This window comes from Bos javanicus, chromosome 14 (genome assembly GCF_032452875.1).
Source record: "Bos javanicus breed banteng chromosome 14, ARS-OSU_banteng_1.0, whole genome shotgun sequence".
Lineage (NCBI taxonomy): Eukaryota > Metazoa > Chordata > Mammalia > Artiodactyla > Bovidae > Bos > Bos javanicus.
This window is the reverse complement of record NC_083881.1, coordinates 37,027,763-37,050,541: the sequence shown is the minus strand read 5'-3', so window position 1 is coordinate 37,050,541 and position 22,779 is coordinate 37,027,763. Positions and strand designations below refer to the sequence as shown.

Here is a 22,779-nt window from a genome sequence, read left to right as displayed (position 1 = left end):
TCCTTGCTTATAAGAGAGATTTTGTTATGTCCATCAGATCCAGCAACATGTCACTCCAGTCAATAAGCCTTCTCCAAACCTACTTCTTTTGAAAATTTTTCATTGGAGGATAATCACTTCCCTGTTTTATACAGCAGCTTCCCACTCGCTATCTGTTGCATATTTGGTAATGTATATGTTCGGAGAAGGCAATGGCACCCCACTCCAGTACTCTTGCCTGGAAAATCCCATGGATGGAGGAGCCTGGTAGGCTGCAGTCCATGTGGTCGCTAAGAGTCGGACACGACTGAGCGACTTTACTTTCACTTTTCACTTTCATGCATTGGAGCAGGAAATGGCAGCCCACGCCAGTGTTCTTGCCTTGAGAATCCCAGGGACAGGGGAGCCTGGTGGGCTGCCATCTATGGGGTCGCACAGGGTCGGACACAACTGAAGTGACTTAGCAACAGCAGTAGCGGCAGTGTATATATTTCAGTGCTACTCTCTCAATTTGTCCCACCCTCTCCTGCCACTTCCCTGGTGGCTCAGATGGTAAAGCATCTGCCTGCAATGCGGGAGACCTGGGTTCAATCCCTGTATTGGGAAGATCTCCTGGAGAAGGAAATGGCAACCCACTCCAGTATTCTTGCCTGGAGAATCCCATGGACGGAGGAGCATGGTAGGCTACAGTCCATGGGGTCTCAAAGAGTCAGACACTACTGAGCGACTTCACTTTCACTTTCACTCCTTCTGTTACTGTGTACAAAAGTCTGTTCTCTGTGTCTACAGATAGGTTCATCAGTACCATTTTTCTAGATTCTGTTATATATGTGTTAATACAATTTTTTTTCTCTTTCTGATTTACTTCATTCTGTATAGCATACTTTAAGTTCATCCACCTCACTAGAACTGCCTCACATTCATTCCTTTTTATGGCCGAGTGATATTCCATTGTATATATGTGCCACAACTTCTTTACCCATTTATCCGTTGATGGACATCTAGGTTGCTTCCATGTCCTGGCTATTGGAAATAGTGCTGCAATGAACATTGGGGGTACATTGTCTTTTTCAGTTATGATTTTCTCAGGGTATATGCCCAGTAGTGGGATTACTCAGTCATGTGATAGTTTTATTCCTAGTTTTTAAAGAACTCTCCATACTTTTCTCCATAGTGGTTGTATCCATTTATACTCCCACCAACAGTGCAAGAGGGCTCCCTTTTCTCCACATCCTCTCCAGCATTTATTGTTTATAGATTTTTTGATGATGGCCATTCTGGCTGGTGTGAGGTGATATATCACTGTGGTTCTGATTTGCATTTCTCTAATAATGAGCAATATTGAACATTTTCTTCCTGTGTTTGTTGGCCATTTGTATAGCTTCTTTGGAGAAACAAAACCTACTTTTTATATCATCCCACCATTACATTGATGAAATGATTTTCCCATTACTTTTTTCCTTATCAGTCTACCCCTCTGAGCACTGAGGTCCAAGGTGGTGTCTTCTTTGCGTGAGTGTTCTCTGTGACTTTGCTCTGGTGTGATAAAACTGAGAGTTAGTCGCTCAGTCATGTCTGACTCTTTGTGGCCCCATGGACTGTAGCCCACCAGACTCCTCTGTCCATGGAATGCTCCAGGCAAGAATACTGGAGTGGGTAGCCATTCCCTTCTCCAGGGGATGTTCCCACCCCAGGGTTCGAACCTGGGTCTCCCACATTGGCAGGCAAATTCTTTACTGTCTGAGCCACCAGGCTCCTCTGTCCATGGGCTTCTCCAGGCAAGAATACTGGGGTGGGCAGCCATTTTCTCCTCCAGGGGATCTTCCTCAGCCAGAGATCAAACCCAAATCTCCTGTGGCTGCTGCATTGCAGGCAGATTCTTTGCCACTGAGCCACCAGGAAGCCCAGTTAGGAGGCACTCAATACATATTTATAGCATGGAAATGAATTTCTGAGAAAATTTAGAATGACTTGGATTTGGTAGGATTCATTTGATAGAACTGAGGAGAGAAATAGAATGTTTGGCCCAGGTTGTTTCCTCTGGTGGTGGCTTTATAGGTACGTATTCTATGAAAGCATCTTGAGGCCCTCCAAATGTGACCTCAGAGTATCTAAATAATCTGAATACATATAACTGTCTTTGGGAATCCATCATAGATCTCCATTAATTTCTTTACTGATCTATTTGTAACTTTGAATTTCTCTAACCTGAGTACATCCTTCTCAGTGTCTAGATTCCTTTTTTCAAGTTCCAACACTGCTTTCTGGTTCTAGCATTTCACAATGTAATCTACACATCAGTAGGGCTTCTCAGGTGGCTCACTGGTAAAGAATCCGCCTGCCAGCGCAGGAGACACAGGTCGATCCCTGGGTCAGAAAGATCTCCTGGGGAAGGAAACGGCAACCCACTCCAGTGTTCTTGCCTGGAGAATCCTATAGACAGAGGAGTTGGGCGGGCTACAGTCCATGGGGTCACAAAGAGTTGGACATGACTGAGTACAGGCGCCATTTAAGTCAATATTCACTGAATAGTGTCATGGAGGAGTGCATCCCTCTGAATATAAAGAAGCACGGGCTTCAGAGGTTTGAGCCACAACAAACAGGGCTTTGTATTACTATAAAGGGCACTTAAAGACTGACATTGTGTAATAGCAGGCCTCACTGCATTGTCCTAGGCATAGCTGCAATAGAGTTGTGGCATTCTTTGTATTACATGGACTCAGTATAAGTTTTGAACTTCACTTTTTCACTTGCTCCACTGTCAAACCACAGTGCTGAGGACCATAGGGTTTTGAAAGAGAAGGTATAAACACTGCCATTGGCAGCTTCTAGGAGGTTCTGGAGCTGCCAAAATTCAACAGGAAACTTGATTTTTGTTTATTTTTTATGAAATAGGATGCTGAGAGAGATACTAAAAAGACACATCAGTCTTAATGTTTGTTTTGGGAAAGTGCTTTCATACTTGTTGTTTTTGTATTTTAAGATATTTCTTTTATCTGAAACTTATCCCGTGATTATAGGAATAAAATTTGTTCTGCTGGCTTTCCATTTGCAGTATAAAATTCCCATATGTTTTTCCTTTACGTTTTGTATGTCAGTAATTAGTCCGGTAGTTCGAATAGCATTTTTGTGGTTTTCCTTTTCTTTTTAAATTTTATTTCTTTTTAATTGGAGGGTAATTGTGTTATAGTATTGTGTTGGTTTCTGCTTACATCAGTGTAAATCAGCTATAGGTACACATATATCCTGTCTGTCTTGAGCCTTTCTCCTGCCTACCCAGTCCCACCCCTCTGGGTCGTCACAGAACACCAAACTGAGCTCCGTGTGTGATTCAGCAGCTTCCCATAGCCCTGTGTTTACACGTGGCAGTGTATATATGTCAGTGCTACTCTGTCAGTTCATCCCACCCTCCCCTTGCCTTGCTGTGTCCACAAGTTCCTTCTGGTTTTGTTTTTTAGCTATTTGTTTTTTAATTGAGATATAATTGAAATATAACATCGTATTAATTTTAGGTGGATATATGTATATATTGTGAAAAGATTGCCACAAGTTTAGTAAACATCCATCACCACACATGATTACATATTCAGTCATATCTTCAAAAAATACTTCAGGAGGGAAGGTCACCAGGTAAAGCTTCTTATCACTGGGTAGTTATTACTTAATGGACTAGAACGGGAATCAGGAAACTACAGCCCATGGGCCAAATCCAGCCTACCAGCTGAACTGAGAATGACTTTTAGACTTTGAAATTTTGGGGGAAAAATCAAAAGAAGATTAATATTTAATGAGATAGGGGCTTCCCTGGTGACTCAGATGGTAAAGAATCCGCCTGCAATGCAGAAGACACAGGTTCAATCCTTGGGTTTGAAAGATGCCCTGGAGAAAGAAATGGTTACCAACTCCAGTATTCTTGCCTGGAGAATTCCATGGACAGAGGAGCTTGGCGGGCTACCGTCCATGGGGTCACAAAGAGACACGACTGAGCGACTAACACATTTGTACACACATTTCATGAGATAAGAAAACTACATAGAATTCTAATGTTAAAAGTTTTATTGGAATACAGTCATGCCCATGTGTTCAATATTGTCTGTGACCACTTTCACTACAACAGAAACGAGTAATTACAACAGAGACCTTTAGCCTACAACACCTGAAATACTTACTGTCCTCTCCTTTATAGAAAGTTTGTTGATCCATTCCCGGAACTAGAAGGAAGAAACATCAGGCATGCACTTTTTGAATTTTGTGTCAAATGTTACTCTAAACATGGTCATTCAGAGTTCATTTTCTTTCAGAAAGGTGTCGTTTTACTGAAAATGTAGCCTGTATTATAATACAGTTAGATTTGGTTGTGAATTTTGGATTGATTTACATTAGAAAGCAGTTTAATTCACTAAGGGAAAAATAATTATCTTTATTCATCAGTATTCACTGAAGCATTGAAAGAAAGTTTACTAATAGTAAAAGGTTACTTTGTGTCATTTTTGAAATCCCATTAGAAATGCTTCTTAACTGAGTTTTGTGTGTAGGTTTTAAATAATAGAGAATATTCTGTTGTTTCCATAATGATCTTTCGTCTCTTCATTTCAAATATATAACCAGTTTCCAGAACCAACAATCAGTTACAGGGGAAGGTAATGGGAAGATTGAATATTATACATTTTATAGTATGTGAAAGTGAAAGTCGCTCAGTCATGTCTGACTCTTTGCAACCCCATGGTCTGTGTAGTCCATGGAATTCTCCAGGCCAGAATTCTAGAGTGGGTAGCCTTTCCCTTCTCCAGGGGATCTTCCCAACCGAGGGATCGAACCCAGGTCTCCCACATTGCAGGCAGATTCTTTAACAGCTGAGCCACAAGGGAAGCCCATGCATTTTATAACTGACTCATAATTTTATTTATGCTTAGTGCATCATGACCACGTTTCCAAGAGGTTGTATATATCCTCATATTGGACACACAAGTGACTTACTAACTTAACCCATAAAATAATTTTGGACTATAGTCAAAACCCACGAGTTTACATTATTGTTTTCTTTCTTTTTTTTTCTTGAAATGATGGAAGCATGCTGAGTTGCTTCAGTTGTATCCGACTCTTTGTGACCACATGGACTTTAGCCCACCAGGCTCCTCTGTCCATGGAATTCTCCAGACAAGAATACTGGAGTGGGTTGCCATGCCCCCCTCCTCCAGGAGATCTTCATGATCCAGGGATCAAACCCGCATCTCAAGTCTCCTGCACTGATAGGCAGGTTCTTTACCACTGGCACTACCTGGGAAGCTCCCTATAGTGATAAAGAACAACTATTTTCATTAACAGTGTGAAATTTTAAGTTTTACAAAACATGACTTTCCAGTTGCACCAAGGAAAAAAATATTTTCAATGTGGTTATTTGCTCTGTACTTTACCTTACCTGTAGCTCAGTGTTTCACAACAGATTATCTCTTTGAAGATAATTTCATGTTTGTGATCTCATAGGAGACAAATAGAGTCCAAAAGTGTTTCTTAAAATTTTTCTCTAATAAGTTTTGTTCTGTTTTGGACCTGTATACATATTCCATTTCAGTAGTTCTATAATTTTCAGTTCAGTATTCTAGTTTTAAATTATTTAAGTAGGAATTTAATATTCCAACTTTTCCTAGGGCTAGATGTTTGATGTTGATTTGAAGATTGTTGGGGAAATATCCTAAAAACCTTTCTGTTAACAGTTCATACTGGTGAATTATAACCAGATACATTATTGAGTCAGTAAATACCACATGTGTATAATTGGCTAAATGGATATGAAAGTTATAATGGAGAACTGTTGCCTATATAGACCTTTTTAAAGTGACGATCAATAGAATATAGTTCCCTCGGTCACAAATTTGAGAGCATTATTGCCCACTAGAGGTCACTTTTATAACCTAAAGAGTATTACGTTCCTCATAAACTCAAATTATGGTGTTGTGTATGATTTATTACACTATTTAAAACTGAAAATCGGTCACCTTCTCTCTCTTAACAATGCACCTTCAATTGAGTCACGCCTCTCCCCATTTCCAAAACTCGTTTTTAAACGGGCAAGTCACTGGTTATTTTTCCTAATTCTCAATTTTATTCTGTCATCGCTAACAGTTATTTGACCTGCTCTCCTTGTTTCTAAGTTGATAGCTAATGTCTCTCCACATATTTTTAAAATACTCTTTGGTTCATTGGTTGTTTTTTTTTTTTTTTTTTGCATCCTCTGATGGGAGGAATGTAAAGACATTTTTTAAAGCCCCAAATATTTAATGGGTGTGAAATTAAACAATAGGGGCCGACACAGTTACTTTAAAATGTCTCTGTTGCCCTTCATAGCCTGTACAGTGATGTACTACCAGCAAACCTGGTACCTTTGGTAAGAAGCATCATCAGTCTACCAAGACCCACACCTGTAATACTTCTCACTCTAACAGACTGTCAGCTGATAGGCTTTGTAGCTGGGTCACCTAACCTCATATGCAGATAGCACCTGCTTTTGTATAGCTTCTTGCCATAGTAGGAAGCCATTCCCTCCTCCAGGGGAGTCTTCCCCACCCAGGGATCGAACCTGGGTCTCCTGCATTGCAAGAAGATTCTGTACAGTCTGAGCCACCAGGGAGGGATGAAACCCTAGTAGGACGCACATAAGTAAGAAAATCTCCAGCTCAGGGACAGAGTTGTCTGGCTGCCGTCTCCTTGTTGCTTATACATTTCTGCTTCCTAGACAACTGCTTTCAGAGATATTTGCAAGAGTTAAGTTCTTCAAGGGAGTAGGAAGGTGGGGGAGATACCCTAAGGTGATCGTTTTTCTTGAAAGAGTCTTGAAAATGTCCCTGGGAAATCAGAAAGTGTTTTAGTGTAGCATTCAGCTGTCATGTACCGAGCACCAGCTGTGTTTCCACCACTGTTGTTTAGTCACCAAGTTGTGTCCCAGCTCTTTTGCAACAAAGTAGGAAATTCTTCTTTAGCATCCGGTACTCTACCACTGTACTAGATGCTAAAGAAGTATTTCATATTTTGTAAATAAGGAAAGCCCTCAAATTGAGTGCAATTAAAAGTTAGAGACCGGGTATATGACAGCTCTCTGTGCTCCTTGCTCCATTTTGCTGTGAATTTAAAACTCCTCTAAAAAGTAAAGTATTTAAAAGGTAAAAAGTTGGAGAAACAACAAGACATATGCAGAAACAGTTGAGGATTGATTGCAAAGCGACATGATTTAGTGTCAAGAAATGTTTTAAAAATCTATATATGTATATGAATTTTGAAGTTTGACTGTAGCTGATGGAAATGATCAAGAGCAGAAGAATTTACCTGATTAAGCTTCTTTTAAGAGTTGATGGACTATGAAGTGAAAGACAAATTATAAGGGCTTTCCATATAGGGAAAACATGAAGGAAAACAGAAGCATGGAAATTGGCGAGGAGTATGTGGGTGAAGAAAAACTCAACTTGGTGGAAGCTCCAGGAATAAATCCTCCATAAGATCAAGACCGTTGAGTAAGTTCTTGACAGCTAGATTGAGCAGTATGAATTATATGTTCTTTGCATCAAAGAAGCATACTTCAGTCAGAAGCAAGGGATATTATTATACTGGTGCCTGTAAAGTTATTCTATTAGCCACATGCAGAATTGACTGTGATGAACACTTCTGTTGTTGTAATTCAAGAATGAATGGGTGCTAATTACCTTGGTGAGTGTGACTAAATACAGCATTGTAGAGAAAGAATCAGCAGACTTTGGTGACCAGCTGAGTATAGTGGAAAGAAACAGCAATTAAAAATAACATTTAAGGCAAGCTACCAATATGGCATAGTGAGAGCTGAGCTAATCTTCCAAAAAAACAACAATAAACCTGGACTGAATTGTCAAAAATATCAACTTTAGGACTTGGAAATGGGTCAGAGGCATTCACCGAATTGAGAAATATTTATTGATGGAAAAACTACTGAACTTCAGATGAGAAGGATAGAATTCTTTGGTGTTCTTGCCTGGAGCTGATCTCTTTCCCATCTCTAGGCTCAGCCCACACATTAGTTCTGCAAAGGCAAAGCAGCCATGGAAATCAGCAGTTTCACTGGAGGAGTGGCCTTACTTGATTTAAGTGGAATGTGAAAAACCCATCCCAGTGGCATTGTGAATAAAAGTAAATATCTTAGTAGCAAACCAACAGGAAAGGCTAGCTAGCAGCTCAGTGAAACTGAGCTTATAGTCTTTGACCAATAGACTAGCCAGAAATTTGTTAGAGAGACTTCGAAAATGAACAGTGATAAGGGGCTTCAATAAACTCAACACAGCTGATCAAAAGACTTCATACATGCAGGAGAGACCAGAGAGGGCTCATGCTATCTACGCATCCCTGGCTGAGTGTACATCCCTGATTTATCTACATATCCCTGCGGAGGAAATGTAAGAGGGCCTGGCAGCAAGTAGAGCCAAAGTAGACCTGAGAACTGCCTGATCTTTGAATGTAATCCTCAACCCAAACACAAATTCATTGTCAGAGAGTAGAAGCTTTGTTGGCTTAGGGTGTTTAAGTACAACCACTGCCCAGTCATTGACTGCCACTAAACTGTATAGACACAAGATGTTTTAAACCCTAGGAGACTGGGTTTAAAAATAGAAAAGGAAAATAATTTTTTAAAAAACTGAGAAGAGACACAAGCAGCCACATGCTGTGAGGGAAATGGAGTCCACAGATTTAATCTAGGCAAATTAATAAACAAGAAAACCACAGCAACAGCAACAATCCTGGAAACATTAAAACCCCGAGTAACTAAAATGTATTATCTAAATTTCTAGTTTTCAATAAAAAATTACAAGATATACAAAGAAAGAAAAGGGTAACCAGTATTCCTTGGAAAAAAGTTGTGGGCCCAGATGTTGGACTCAGCAAAGACTTCAAAGCTGCAGTAATAAATATGTTCAAGGAGGTCAAGGAAACCATGCTGAAAGAATTAAAGGAAAACATAGTGATAATGACTCAACAAATAGAGATTTTCAATGAAGAGATTAAAAAAAATTTTTAAGGCCAAATAGAAATTCTAGAGGTAAAAAGTAATTGCTGAAATGAAAAATTTAGTAAAGGGATTGGATTCAGTAATATATTTGAGATGGCAGAAAAAAGAGTCCATAGGCTTCAAGATAGTTCAAAAGAAATAATCTAGTCTGATTAACAAAAAAAAAGAATAAAAAAAATTAACAGAGCCTCATAAATTGTTTGACAACATCAAGCAACATATAAAAGGATTAAACACAGTTATCAAGGTTGATTGAACATCTGAAAATCAGTTGTTGTTTACATCATATCAATAAAGGAGAAAAACCACATGATAATCTCTAGACAAAAAACATTTGACAAAATCCAACACCCATTTCTTTCCTTTTATTTAAAGAGTAAAACTCAAAGGTGTGAGTCATTTTTATTCAGCTTAACCAACACCCATTTCTGATTAAAAACTCTGAACAATCTAGGAACAGGAGGGAACTTCCTTAACTTGATAAAGGTCATCTACAAAAAAAACTATAGCTAATGTCATCTTCATGGTGAAAGATTAAATATTTTACCTTTAAGTTTGGGAACAAAGCCTGCTTTCATCATTTCTACTCAACATTATTCTAGAGATTGTATCCAGTTCAATATGGAGAGAAGGAAAAAGAAAGAGAAAAAAAAAGACATGTGGTTTGGAAAGGAAGAAACAAAACTACCTTTATTTGCAGATGATATGGTCCTGTGTGTAGAAAACCCTAGGGAAAATACAACCAGCCAACCAAACGAAAGCCCTATTAGGGCTTAAAGCAAGTTCAGTAAAGTTACAGGATATAAATCAATATACAAAAGTCAATTTTATTCCTGTATATGATAAACAATCCAAAAATAAAATTTCCTGTGTCATTCATAATAGCATCAGATAGAAAATGCTTAGGAATCAATTTAACCAAAGAGATGTTGACTTCACACTATAAAACATTGCTGAGAGAAATTAAGGATCTAAGGTGGCTCAGTGATAAAGAATCTTCGTGTCAAGCAGGAGATGCAGGTTCTATCTCTGGGTCAGGACAATCCCCTGGAGAAGGAATTGGCAACCCACTCCAGTATTCTTGCCTAGGAAATCCCACTGACGGAGGAACCTAGTGAGCTACAGTCCATGGGGTCATAAAGAGTTGAACATGACTTAGCAACTAAATGGCAGCAGCAAATATTACATGAGAGACATTCAGTTTTCATGGATTATAAGACATTATTGTTAAGTTGGAAATTCCCCAGATTGACCTATAGATGCAATGCAGTTGCTAACAAAATTCCAGTAGGCTTTTTTTTTTTTTAAGTAGAAATTGATCAGCTGATCCTAAAGTTTATATGGAAATGCAAAGAACTCAGAGTAGCTAAAACATTTTTGAAAAGGAAGGGAAAAAAACTGGAAGGCTTGCACTACTGATTCACATTTAACTATAAAGCTACATTATTCAAGTTAGTGGCTTAAGGATAGGCATATAAATTAATGGAACAGAATCAAATGGAATAGTCCAGAAATGAGACTTTATAATTTATGTTCATTCAATTTCAACAAAAATGCCAAGGAAATTAAATGGAGGAAGGATAGTCTTTTCAACAAATGGTACTAGGAAAGTTAAATATCCATATTAAAAACAATAATTTAGATTCTTTTCTCAGCCATATATAAAAATTAACTTGAAGAATAGACTTAAATCCTAAAACTGTAAAACTTCGGAAAGAATCGTGGGAGAAACTTGGCTTGAGCTTGGGTTAGGCCAACACTTCTTAGATTCATCATCAAAAGCACAATCCAGGATTTCCCCGGTGGTCCAGTGGTTAAGAATCTGCCTGCCAATGCAGGGGACATGGGTTTGATTCCTGGTCTGGGAAGATTCCACATGCTGTGAGGCAACTAAGCCTGTGGGCCACAACTCTGGGCCCATGAGCCACAGCTACTGAAGCCCATGTACCCTGGAGCCCATGCTCTGAAACAAGAGAAGCCCACACACTGCATCTATATAATAGGGAGTAGTCCTTGCTTACCACAACTAATGAAAGGCATCATACAGCAATGAAGACCTACCACAGTCAAAAAAAAAAGCACAATCCATAATAGGAGAAATTGGTAAATTGGACTTTATCAAAACTTAAAACTTTTGTGCTTCAAAAGACATCATTAAGAAAATGAAAACACAAGCCACCAACTTGTGAAGAAAATATTAACAAATCATGTGGAAATATGAATTGTGTCTCAGATACACAAAGAGCTCTTATAATGTAATAATAAGAAAGCAACTCAATTAAAATTATTAAATTATATGTATAGACAGTTCATCAAAGAAAATATACAACTGACTAATAAATACCTGAGACGATACTCAGTGTCAATAGCTATTAGGGGAATGTAAGACCACAGTGAGATACCACTTCATATTCACTAATATGATTTTGCTAAAAAAGGCGGGCAATAACAAGTATTGGCAACTATAGGGAGAAACCAAAACCTTCACAGATTGCTGGTGGGAATAGAAAATTGAACAGCCACTTTGGAAGACAATTTGGCAGTTTTTTAAAAAGTTAAACAAATTTACAACATGATCCAGCAATTCCACTCCTACATCTGCCCTCCAAACATATGTTTTCACAAAGATGTATATATGAATATTCACAGCATCAGTGAGTATTCAAAATGGCCAAAAAACTGGGAATGATCTGAATGCCCACCAACTGACGAAAGAATAAGCAAAATGTGATATAGCCATGTGGGCTTCCCAGATGGCTTAATGGTAAAGAATCCACCTGCCAATGCAGGAGATGCAGGAGACATCAGTTCCATCCCTAGTTGGGAAGATCCCCTGGAATAGAAAATGGCAACCCACTCCAGTATTCTTGCCTGGAAAATCCCACGTAGCATGTTTCTGAGCTTTGTCTTTGTTATGCTGTGTATCCGTTCATTCTTTATTGCTAAATAGTATTCCATTGTATGGCTGTATCCTGTGTGTGTGGACTCAGTCATGTCTGATTCTTTCTGACTCCATGGGTCATGGGTCAAGAATCAGACATGATACACATTGTAACAAAGACAAACCTCAGAAATATGCTACATGGAGAATTTCCTGGTGGTCCAGTGGCTAGGACTAGATTGTGGTGATGTTTCTACAACTTTCTGTTTATTGAAACTACTCACATGAGATGAACTTTGTGGTGTATATATAATTATGTTTTATATAATTATATCTTAATTTGTGTTTGTTTTTTAGTTGCTGAGTCATGTCTAACTGTTTTGCAACCTCATGGACTGTAGCCCCCAGGCTCCTCTGTCCATGGGATTTCCCAGACAAGAATACTGGAGTGGGTTGCCATTTCCTTCTCTAGGGGATCTTCCCAGCCCAGAAATTGAACCCATGTCTCCTGCATCTCCTGCATTGACAGATGGGAATCTTTACCACTATGTCACCTGAAAGCCCCATCTTAATAAATGAGTTAAAAAAAAAAACAACCTTCAAAGCCTCAGAGACCAACAGGATTAAAGGGCTGTTCATGATCATGGCAGTTTTGGTAAGCAATCATTTATTTGGGTCAGGAACTCTGGAAGCTCTCCAGAAGCCTCCATGGCAGTTGGGCTTGGGGTGGGTGTGGGGGTTACCTTATCACCACGTTCCTCCAGGTCTGAGACCCCACTAATCTGCTGGTCCTCACCCTCTTAGTCCTTGCATGTGCCTAAGCCTGAAGGCTTGAGCTGTGATCGTTTTCCAAACTCTCTGTCCTTTTATTTCCAGTTTTCTTTGTTTTAAATTTCCTATGTTCCTGACCTCAATTCCTGTTCATTTTTATTGCTCCACCAAACTCATGTTCATCGTGTTTCCTCCCACCCTACCCAGTAAACTGATCCTGACTGTTCCTTTTGCCTAACTTTTTTCATTAATTTTCACACACTTGAAAAGAAATTTTTTCTGCCATTTTTAACCCCTGGTACTGCTGCCTAGCTCTGATTAAGCGTGCCACACTGGCTCTAAAGGAAAGCCCATTATTTGATTCTTCTGAAGGATGATGGCAGGTTTTTTGACATGTTCAGTGTCATTTCGAGGGATGATATTCAGTAGATAACTGAAGATTTGAGATTAGAACCTCAATGAGAAATTAAGGGGTGAAGACATAGATTTGGTCCCCACCTAAGTATGTAAAACAGGAATGAGGGGCTTCCCTGGTAAAGAATCCCCTTGCCAATGCAGGAGACATGGGTTCGATCCCTGATCCGGGAAGATCCCACATGTTGTGGAGCAACTAAGCCCACACACTACAACTATTGAGCCTGTGCTCTAGAGCCCAGGAGTCGCAACTGCTGAGCCCAGTGGGCACAAATACTGAAGCCTGAGTGCACTACAGCCTGTGCTCTGCAACAGGAGAAGCTCACGCACTGCACATAGAGTACCCTGTGCAACGGTGAGCACCCGACACAGCCAAAAGTAAATTTAAAAATGTTTAATTGCTTTAAAAAAAGGGAAAATGAGGGAAACATGAAAAAGAAAAAAACAGAAATGAGCAAAAACACAGACTGTTTGAAGCTTTGTGAAGTCCTGTGAGGTAGAAGGATGGGGAATGATTGGAAACCAGGAAGAGATCAGTGTTTTTACAGTTACAATAATACATGTACATGAGGAGGCTTTATTTTACCTTGCCTCCTCAGGGTTGATCATTGTAGTAACAACTGACTTTTCAAAAGAAAATCAGTGCATATGGGACAGACAATTTGGAGATATTATTTATGGCTATTCCCAAACTTTCTGGGCTTCCTAAGGTAGCACTAGTGGTAAAGAACCCACCTACCAATGCAGAAGACAAAAGAGATGTGGATTCGATCCCTGGGTTGGGAAGATCCCCAGGAGGAGAGCATGGCAACCCACTCCAGTATTCTTGTCTGGAGAATCCCATTGACCGAGGAGCCTGGAGGGCACAGTCCATGGGGTCGCAGAGTCGGACACGACTGCGGTAACTTAGCATGCACCAGACTTTCTAAAATCCCCAATATGAAAGAGAAGTGTGTTTGATCATATTGAAGTATGTTTGATCATATTCTACTAAGAAGCTCACCTTTGGTCTCAGAGTCCTGCAAAACACAAACGTAACTAGGAAACTGCCTCCCCACTAGGTGGCAAAAGCAAGCTGCTGGAGAGAGAGAAAACAGCAGGGCTTCTGCACCCAGCTTTGCCATTTCTTCCTCAGTGATGTGTCCTTAAAAACCGTCATTTTGAAAAAATCAAACACTCTATACATTTGAAATACATAGTCTATGTAATCCTGAGGTTTCCTGTGAAGTGGAGGGTGAAGATACACCTTGTGTTGATTTTTGGCAGGAAACAGTTATGAATGCTTGGGGATGCACACAAAATACTAAAATAGGTATATAAAGTACAAAGACAGAATGACTGTGGCCATTCACAGTTTTGTCCCTAAAGTTCTTGGGAAATGCTGTCTTTAATTTTTTTTTAAATTTTCTATTGGGATATAGCCGATTAACAATGTTGTGAAGGTTTCAGGTGAACAGCGAAGGGACTCAGCCATACATGTACATGTATCCATCGCCCCCAGACTCCCCTCCCATCCAGGCTGCCACATAACTCTGAGCACAGTTTCCTGTGCTCTACATAGGTCTTTGGAAAATACTATTAAAGAACCCTGAGCTAAACGACCAACTCTGTTTTAAGTAAGCTTCTATATCTAGTGGTAGCTTGTAGGAAGCTCTCAGAAGTCCTTTTTCAACCAATGTCTATCACTGTAGGTTGCATTTCTCTCTTGCATGAATACAAAAGTTTCTGGAGGTTTCATTAATTTCATAGGACTTAGGATATGCTTCAGAATAACCTGAGACAAAAAGCAGTTTATAAACTGTGCTATTCAAAAGATTTTCTTCGTTAGAGTCAGCAAGTAATGATCCACTTTTATTTTCAACATTGACACTGCTAGTGATTTCCCTTCTTTTAGGTATTGTTTTTTTCTTTTCATATATGTTTTTACTTTGTCCTTCTTGTATCCAGATGTCTTTAAAAAGGCAACAGACCGTTGCTTTTATTCTAACAGAAACGGACTCCCCCACACTAAAGTTTGTATGCTCAGGCCAGAATCACAAAGAGCAATGGAGTTCCCCTGGAGCTGTAGTTCCACAGAAGCAGAAATAGTATAAAATTGGGGGAACATTTCTCGAATTGCACCCAAGAAGCCAGTGTTTGGTTTCTTCCTCTAAAGTTCGTGCTCAGATATTAGCATCGCATCACTAGTCACAGTGTTCTCATTTAATATTTCGATTTTAAAAAGCAACCAGTCATCTATTCATCCATTCAACAAATATTTGTTCAATATCTCTATGTGCCAAAAAAAAAAAAAGCACTCTTGTGTTTTAAACCAGAGGCAAGGAGCTTGGATGTTTTATGTTTTGTTGTTGTTTTAGATGAGTAACTTTCAAATTGTGACTCACTGTTTCAACCAGTTCTGTGAAAGAAAACCCGATTTTATTAATTCTTTCATTACAAGCTTCTCAATTTACGCAGATGACAGAACTCTGAACAGAGAATCATGTATCATCCCAGGAAATGAGCCTTGCTATTACTTTAAGCCTCATTGATTTAGAGGTTTTAAAATTTGACCACTTCAGTAGCGTAGGAAAGAATGTATTCAGCAAAACTTCATTATCAAGCGCTTCAGTGTACCCTGTATTCATTCCTGTCTTACATCAAATGGCATGTCCCATGCACGCTTTGATATGCAGAGTTATGAGGAAACCTATCATTCAGGGCCCCTTGCTTAGTCCCTGGTTGTCAGTATTGTTATGGGCTTCTACTGTCTCATTTTATGAATGAGGCTGATCTCTAGTCTCACCTCCAATTGAATTTATAATTGAGAGATTCATCATTTCTATTGTTTGCTTTTGAAAGGAGATTATAGGCAGTGATGGTTTTTGACGCTGGTTTCTACAGTGACTGCTCATGTAAGAATAAATCCAGAATAAAAGATTATGATTACATAAAAGTTAATTCACTCCATAAACCTTTACTGAATGTCTGATGCATCCAAGCAGTGAGGGGATATGTGTCTCAAGGTGTGTAGGAGAAATGGATGCTGCCCCTAAAGATTGATTACCGTGATGACAAGAAGATCTGTAATGCAAATTAAAGACAATGGACCTATGAGAAACATCAGCAAAATGTTTAAGAAATCTGGGGGACCCTTAAGGATGATTTTGACTAAGACAACTTTATGCGGAAAGTGGCCTTCTCTAGAAAAGGAGGATAAATCAGATTTCCCAATAAACAATAGAAAAGGCATTTAATAAAAGGTATTTTTAATAAAATGTGGCAGCTGGGCTAGTAGGAGCCCAGGCACTGGCAGGGAGGGGGGAGGCTCATTTAGGGAGCAGAACTCTGTGGTTGAAGTGTAACGTTGGTCTTCAGATCTTAGTGAGGAAGGGGCTAGAGAGACAGAGATCAGACTGTTAAGTGTCTTGGATGCCAGGACAAAGAATTTGGATCTCATCCAGCAGGTCATGAGAAGCCAGGAAAATTTGCAAACATGCAAGCCAAACATGGCTAATGTACTGGCATAGGACATACCCAGCCATTAATATTAAGCCACAAATAATTCAGCAAATTCAAGAAATATCTTTTTTTCTAGTTCTAAAATTCTGTGGAATAAATAATATAATGCTTCCCTTGATAATATAATTTATTATTATATGGCTCAAATGATTTAGGTTTGTCTTTCATTAAGAGCATAAGTCCTAAAATATCTAGTATGTGGTGGAGGAAAATCCTAGTGTAACAGTAGGATGTTACTTCTGTTGGTAACACAATAGGTGTTACTTCTATCCCTCTATCATTAGCCATAAAAAGATCGAAGAATTAGATCCTGGGTCTTTTGAATACCATTGAAAGGAGCCTGAAGAATCATCTACTGTGGCCACTTCTGGACACCCTTCTTTCAGTGACTGTAGAAATGGAAACTCCTTCTTTCTTGTTCCTTTGTGGAATAAGAGGTACTTTCCCAGGATTAGCTGGTTCTGGAGAAGAAACAACAGATAAGTGAACATGTCTTAATTTACATTTATATTTTGCTTGACATTTGTAGGCCAAAAGACAAATTGCAAATGGCCTGTGTCAACGAACAATAATCTTATTAAACATGTTTGGGAAATACTTGTTGAATTTTGTATGGCTTTTTTTTTTCTTCCTATTAAGGCTGAAATTATGGATTCCATGATAGGTAAGAGAGAAAAAAGGCAGAAGTCTAAAGTTTCTTCCTCTGGAAAAATATGTTAAACAGTATAATACAATATGATTAGGAAACTGACCTAAGTCTTTACCTTCAGAAGTTTAGAATCTGGGAAATATTTTACCTATTCTTGCTGGGGAAGATTTATAGAAAAGTGAAGTGTACTACTATACTTTTTTCATAGATAATGTACCTGGAGTGTGTGTATATAGAGTGTATAACATAAAGCAACAGATGTAATAGATATTTAAAATTTGAAGACATGAAATATAAATGCATTGAATATAAATACACAGTTCTAAAAGAGGTCATACTTTGCCATTAATATCTATTTTCTTTGAATAGAGATATATTTCCATTTAAAAGCCTAAGATACATTTTTAAGACCTAAAATACTTAGTCCTCTTTTTCTTATTAAATAGCATTTTTAATGAGACTTCAACACTTCTATTTAGTAAATATCCAACTGGGAAGGTTTCTGCAGTTTTTTTTAGTAGGGAATTTTGCACAATAGAAGTGTTTTCTTATTAGCAAATTAGTTACTTTGAAGTATCTGGCAGATTACATCAGTCTCTTATTTGAATTGGTACTACAAGAAGACATCTATTGTACATTATTAGTGATGCATTAAATTGGTTATTTATGTTTTAAAATCTAAGCATGGAAGAATCTTTTGTGTTTGCCTTCGAAGATTGCTGTTATAATAAAACATTTTGAAATGAGTAAAGTTGTCCTTTTGGTTTAGTTAATGCATCACTGGAAAACGTAAAGATTTTAGCCTCTAACCACCCATCTCATAGTTTCACAGAATGTGAGAAAAATGTTCAAATTCCTTTGTTTTAAGGAAAAAATGTTACATATTATTTGTCTAATAACTTTACATTCACAGTTGTGAAAATAATAAAGAAGAAGTCTTATTGATCATTAGTCTCAAGTGTAGTCTTCTAAACATTTGAACATGGTAAGATCAAAGAATACTGTGCTATTTTATTATGCTTTTATATGTAATAGTGATCTCTTCATATAGACACTAAGATCACATAGTTATTTTTTAATTGGAATTATAACTAAACTGTGTGTTGTTGCTTAGTTGCTAAGTTGTGTCTGACTTTTACAACCACATGGACTGTAGCCTGCCAGACTGCTCCCTCCATGGGATTCTCCAGGCAAGAATACTGGAGTGAGTTGCCATTCCCTTCTCCAAGGGATCTTCCCAACCCTGGGATCAAACCCATGTCTCATGCATTGGCAGGTAGATTCTTTACCACTGAACCAATAGGGAAGCCCCAAACCGTGTACTGGAAATTTTATTTTCAAGCTTCTATTTAAAAATTTCTACAAATGATGAAACACAGAGGACCAATAGTAATTTTTATTAATTCTTGACAGAAATGAGTGTATTTTGCTAAAGGTTTCCCACAATATATTGTATAACCCCATACTGCTGCTGCTGCTGGTAAGTCGCTTCAGTCATGTCCGACTCTGTGCGACCCCATAGATGGCAGCCCACTAGGCTCCTCTGTCCCTGGGATTCTCCAGGCAAGAACACTGGAGTGGGTTGCCATTTTCCTTCTCCAGTGCATGAGAGTGAAAAGTGAAAGTGAAGTCACTCAGTCGTGTCCGATTCTTAGCGACCCCATGGACTGCAGCCTACCAGGCTCCTCCGTCCATGGGATATTCCAGGCAAGAGTACTGGAGTGGGGTGCTATTGCCTTCTCCGATAACCCCGTACTAGTAATAATTTAACTCTAGGAATGGATAAAAACTCTGTTCAGTGACTCAATATGTACTAGGTCATATTAGCCAAACAAGTAGACTGGTAGCTAATGGGTCTCATGCATCTTTGAATCCCTTATAGTACTAGACTGGGCTTCCCTGGTGGCTCAAATGATGAAGAATCTGCCTGCAATGCTGGAGACCTAGGTTTGATCCCTGGGTTGGGAAGATCCCCTGGAAGAGGGCATGGCAACGCACTCCAGCATTCTTGCCTGGAGAATCCCATGGACAGATGAGTCTGGCGGGATATGGTCCATAGGGTTGCAAAGAGTCAGACACAACTAAGTGACGTGGCGTGCACACACATACACAGCTCTCCTGTTGGGCCTTTCTGCAGGATTACTTCCCTCTTTTATGAAATCCTCTTTTCCTTTGACTCACCTCTTACTTTTGACTCCTCATCTTTTACTGGCCCCTTGAATGCTGCAATACCCAAGTTTTACCCTTGATTCCTTGGTTCATCTGTGTCATTCCACTTCCATGAACTGCATCGACATCCATACTTTGATGCTTCACCAACCTCTGTACTTCGCTGTGACTTCTTGTATCAGTGAAGGTTCTCCAGAGAAACAAAATCCAGTAGGATGCATACATAGAGAGACATTTTAAACAGTTGGCTCATGCAGTTGTGGGGGCTGCCAAGTCCAAAGTCTGTAGTTCAGGTCAGCAAGCCAGAAACACAGGCAGAGTCGATGTTGCAATCTTAAGTCTGAAATCTGAAGGGCAGGCTGACGGGATTTCTGTGTTGAGGCAAAATTCCTTCTTTGAAAACTTAATTTTGCTCCTAAGATCTTCAACTGATTGGATGAGCCCCACCCACACTATTGAGGATAATCTCCTTTACTTAAAGGCAACTGCTTATGAATATTAATTACATCTACAAAATATTATCACCACAGTATCTAAACTAGTGTCTGATCAAGCAACTGTGCACCACAGCTTAGCCAAGTTGACACATAAAATTAACCATCACATTTCCTTTCCAGCTCTTGGTGTGTTTCAGCTCTGGGAATAGTTGGAAGACATTTAGATTGAGTTTTGACCCTTGATTCTTGCACTCATAGGCTGGGTTACCTTGGGCACATTTCTTAATTTCCCAAATAGCAATTTCTTTGTTTATAAAACAATAATGATTGGTCTGTGTGTTTGTCTCCATGATATACTTATTCTTTTTGTATCAGCCCTGTGCCTATCGTATGCCGGCTACCTAAATATGAATGAACGGAGTTCTTAATGAATGAAAACAGGAAAAAGACTTGAGTTTTGATGTCACCCAAATGGGGAGCTAAGATCCAGACTTTAGAATCAGATTAAAAGTTCTTACCAACAAATTTCTCTAGTTAGAAAAAAAAAAAGGAAATATGCATATACAGTACATACACTGTGTGTATATGTATATGTGTGCTTCTTTATAGATAGAATGAATGCAAGGTACAGTGTTTATACACATATGCACTATATATATACTATATTATATATACTATATACTGTATAGTGTATGTGCTGTGTGGCCATTCACACAGCAAACATTACACATCCCCAAAGTGCCAGGCAGTACAGTAGGAGTGGACCACATAACATTAAGGGTTTTATGACTCTGCCTTTGTTAGTTTTTCCATTGGCCACTGACATGTAAAAGATAATTGCCTGGCGGGATTAGTTATAGTAACTGCAGAATAGCAATAATGCTTATCTTTTTTCCTCCAGACATGACAATATTATGTGTCAGACTGGCTCTGCTGAATGCTCCTTGAATAGTATAAATCATGTAGGAAATTGACTCCAAATAACATGATTTTATCCTACTGACAAATTTACAAACATAATATGCCTGTGTGCATGCTCAGCCCCTCAGTAGTGTCCGATTCCTTGTGACCTCGCGGACTGTAACCTGCCAGGCTTCTCTGTCCATGATCTTCTCTAGGCAGAAATACTAGACTGAATTGCCATTCCCTTCTCCAGGGGATCTTCCCCACCCAGGCATCAAACCCGCATCTCCTGCATTGCAGGTGGATTCTTTACACTGTACCACCTTGGAAGCCCTTATAAACACAGTGTATGTTATGCCCGTTGTTAAGGGGTCACTGTTGTTAGGTTGCTACCTATAAATTAGTATCATCAGCTTTCTCTTTATACAATGTTGAAATACATTTTAGAGATTTGTAGAAACACTTATTACATAAAGCATATAGGATGTTTTATTAGCAACTTTTTTTTTTTTAAATAAGAATTTTGCTAAATAAATGCCCTCCTCCAGGGGATCTTCCTGACTCAGGAGTCAAACCCTCATCTCTTACTTCTCTGGCATTGGCAGGCAGGGTATTTATTTACTACCAGTGCCATCTGGGAAGCCCCAATGATACAGAAACACTTGAATGTTCTATTATTATGAATTTGAGGAGGAAAGAGACAGTTCAGAAGATTATACTAATCAGAGAGTACATCTATATGATTTTTGTAAATTTTGGTGTAACAAACTCATAATCAATTGAGATGATGTACAATTGTACCTGGAGATAAATAACTTGTAAGAATCTGTCATAGGTGTAATTGATAATTAAACAGTTGTCCTGTGATGCAAGTAGATTTTGCTCCAGCCTTTAAATGACCAAATGATTAATGATACTGCATAGCTAATGGCTTAATTCTTTTTCTCAATTATTATTAAGAAAATATTGGGGCTTCCCTGCAGTCCAGTGGTTAAGACTTCACCTTTCAATGCAGTGGGTATGAGTTTGATCTCTGGTTGGGAAGCTAAGATTCCACTTGTCTTGTGGCCAAAAAACCAAAACATAAAATAATATTGTAACAAATTCAATACAGATTTTAAAGATGGGCCACATCAAAAAAATCTTTCAAAAAAAAGAAAATATTATTGGATATTATTACCTGTTTTAATGAACATGGCTTTTCCAGTAATAAACTCCTAATAATCGACAAAATGGTATCTTATTATTGAACACTAATTCACTTGTGCTATGATTTACTGATATAAAACCCTGATAGTGTTAGTCATTTGGGCTACATGAAACAAAAAATTAAGTAGACTTTATCATTATAATAGTAACTTTGGATGTTTATTCATTTGCAAAAGAGTCTTATGATTTTTATGATTACATAAAGATCTAAGCTTCAGATTAAGGCCAAATCTGCATCACATAATATGAAATGGGGGACTTGGCAATTATTAATAGACTTAAGCCAGTTTGATAGATTAAGTAATCCGCTCTCTATGAGGTTGAGTCCAGAAGATAATTGCTGTTCTTTACTTCTTAATGATTGTTCAGGGTTGGGAAAAATCATCCGGAGTTTAAAAATGCCAAATAAGACAGGAAATTAATGAACCTTACCTGAGTAGGAATGCTCCTACTCAGGAAGGAGATGCTCCTTGGAAGCATTTAATCTATGGTTTTCATATGTTTGTGCTGAACTTTCTATTAATTCTGATGCTATTAATTTGGGCAGCAAAGTAACAGTAGGTTTTTAAAATAGAAAGAGGATCATGTCATCTGCAAATAGTGAGAGTTTTACTTCTTCTTTTCCAATTTGGATTCCTTTTATTTCTTTTTCTGCTCTGATTGCTGTGGCCAAGACTTCCAAAACTATGTTGAATAGTAATGGTGAAAGTGGGCACCCTTGTCTTGTTCCTGACTTTAGAGGAAATGCTTTCAATTTTTCACCATTGAGGATAATGTTTGCTGTGGGTTTGTCATATATAGCTTTTATTATGTTGAGGTATGTTCCTTCTATTCCTGCTTT

The 22,779-nt window shown here is 38.6% G+C and overlaps 1 protein-coding gene across 16 annotated transcripts in view; it reads left to right on the top strand.

The window, feature by feature from the left end:
• The window catches only part of STAU2 (staufen double-stranded RNA binding protein 2), a 306,987-nt gene that overhangs the window by 191,899 nt on the left and 92,309 nt on the right, over positions 1–22,779 (top strand). The gene's annotated exons all lie outside the window — the stretch shown is intronic.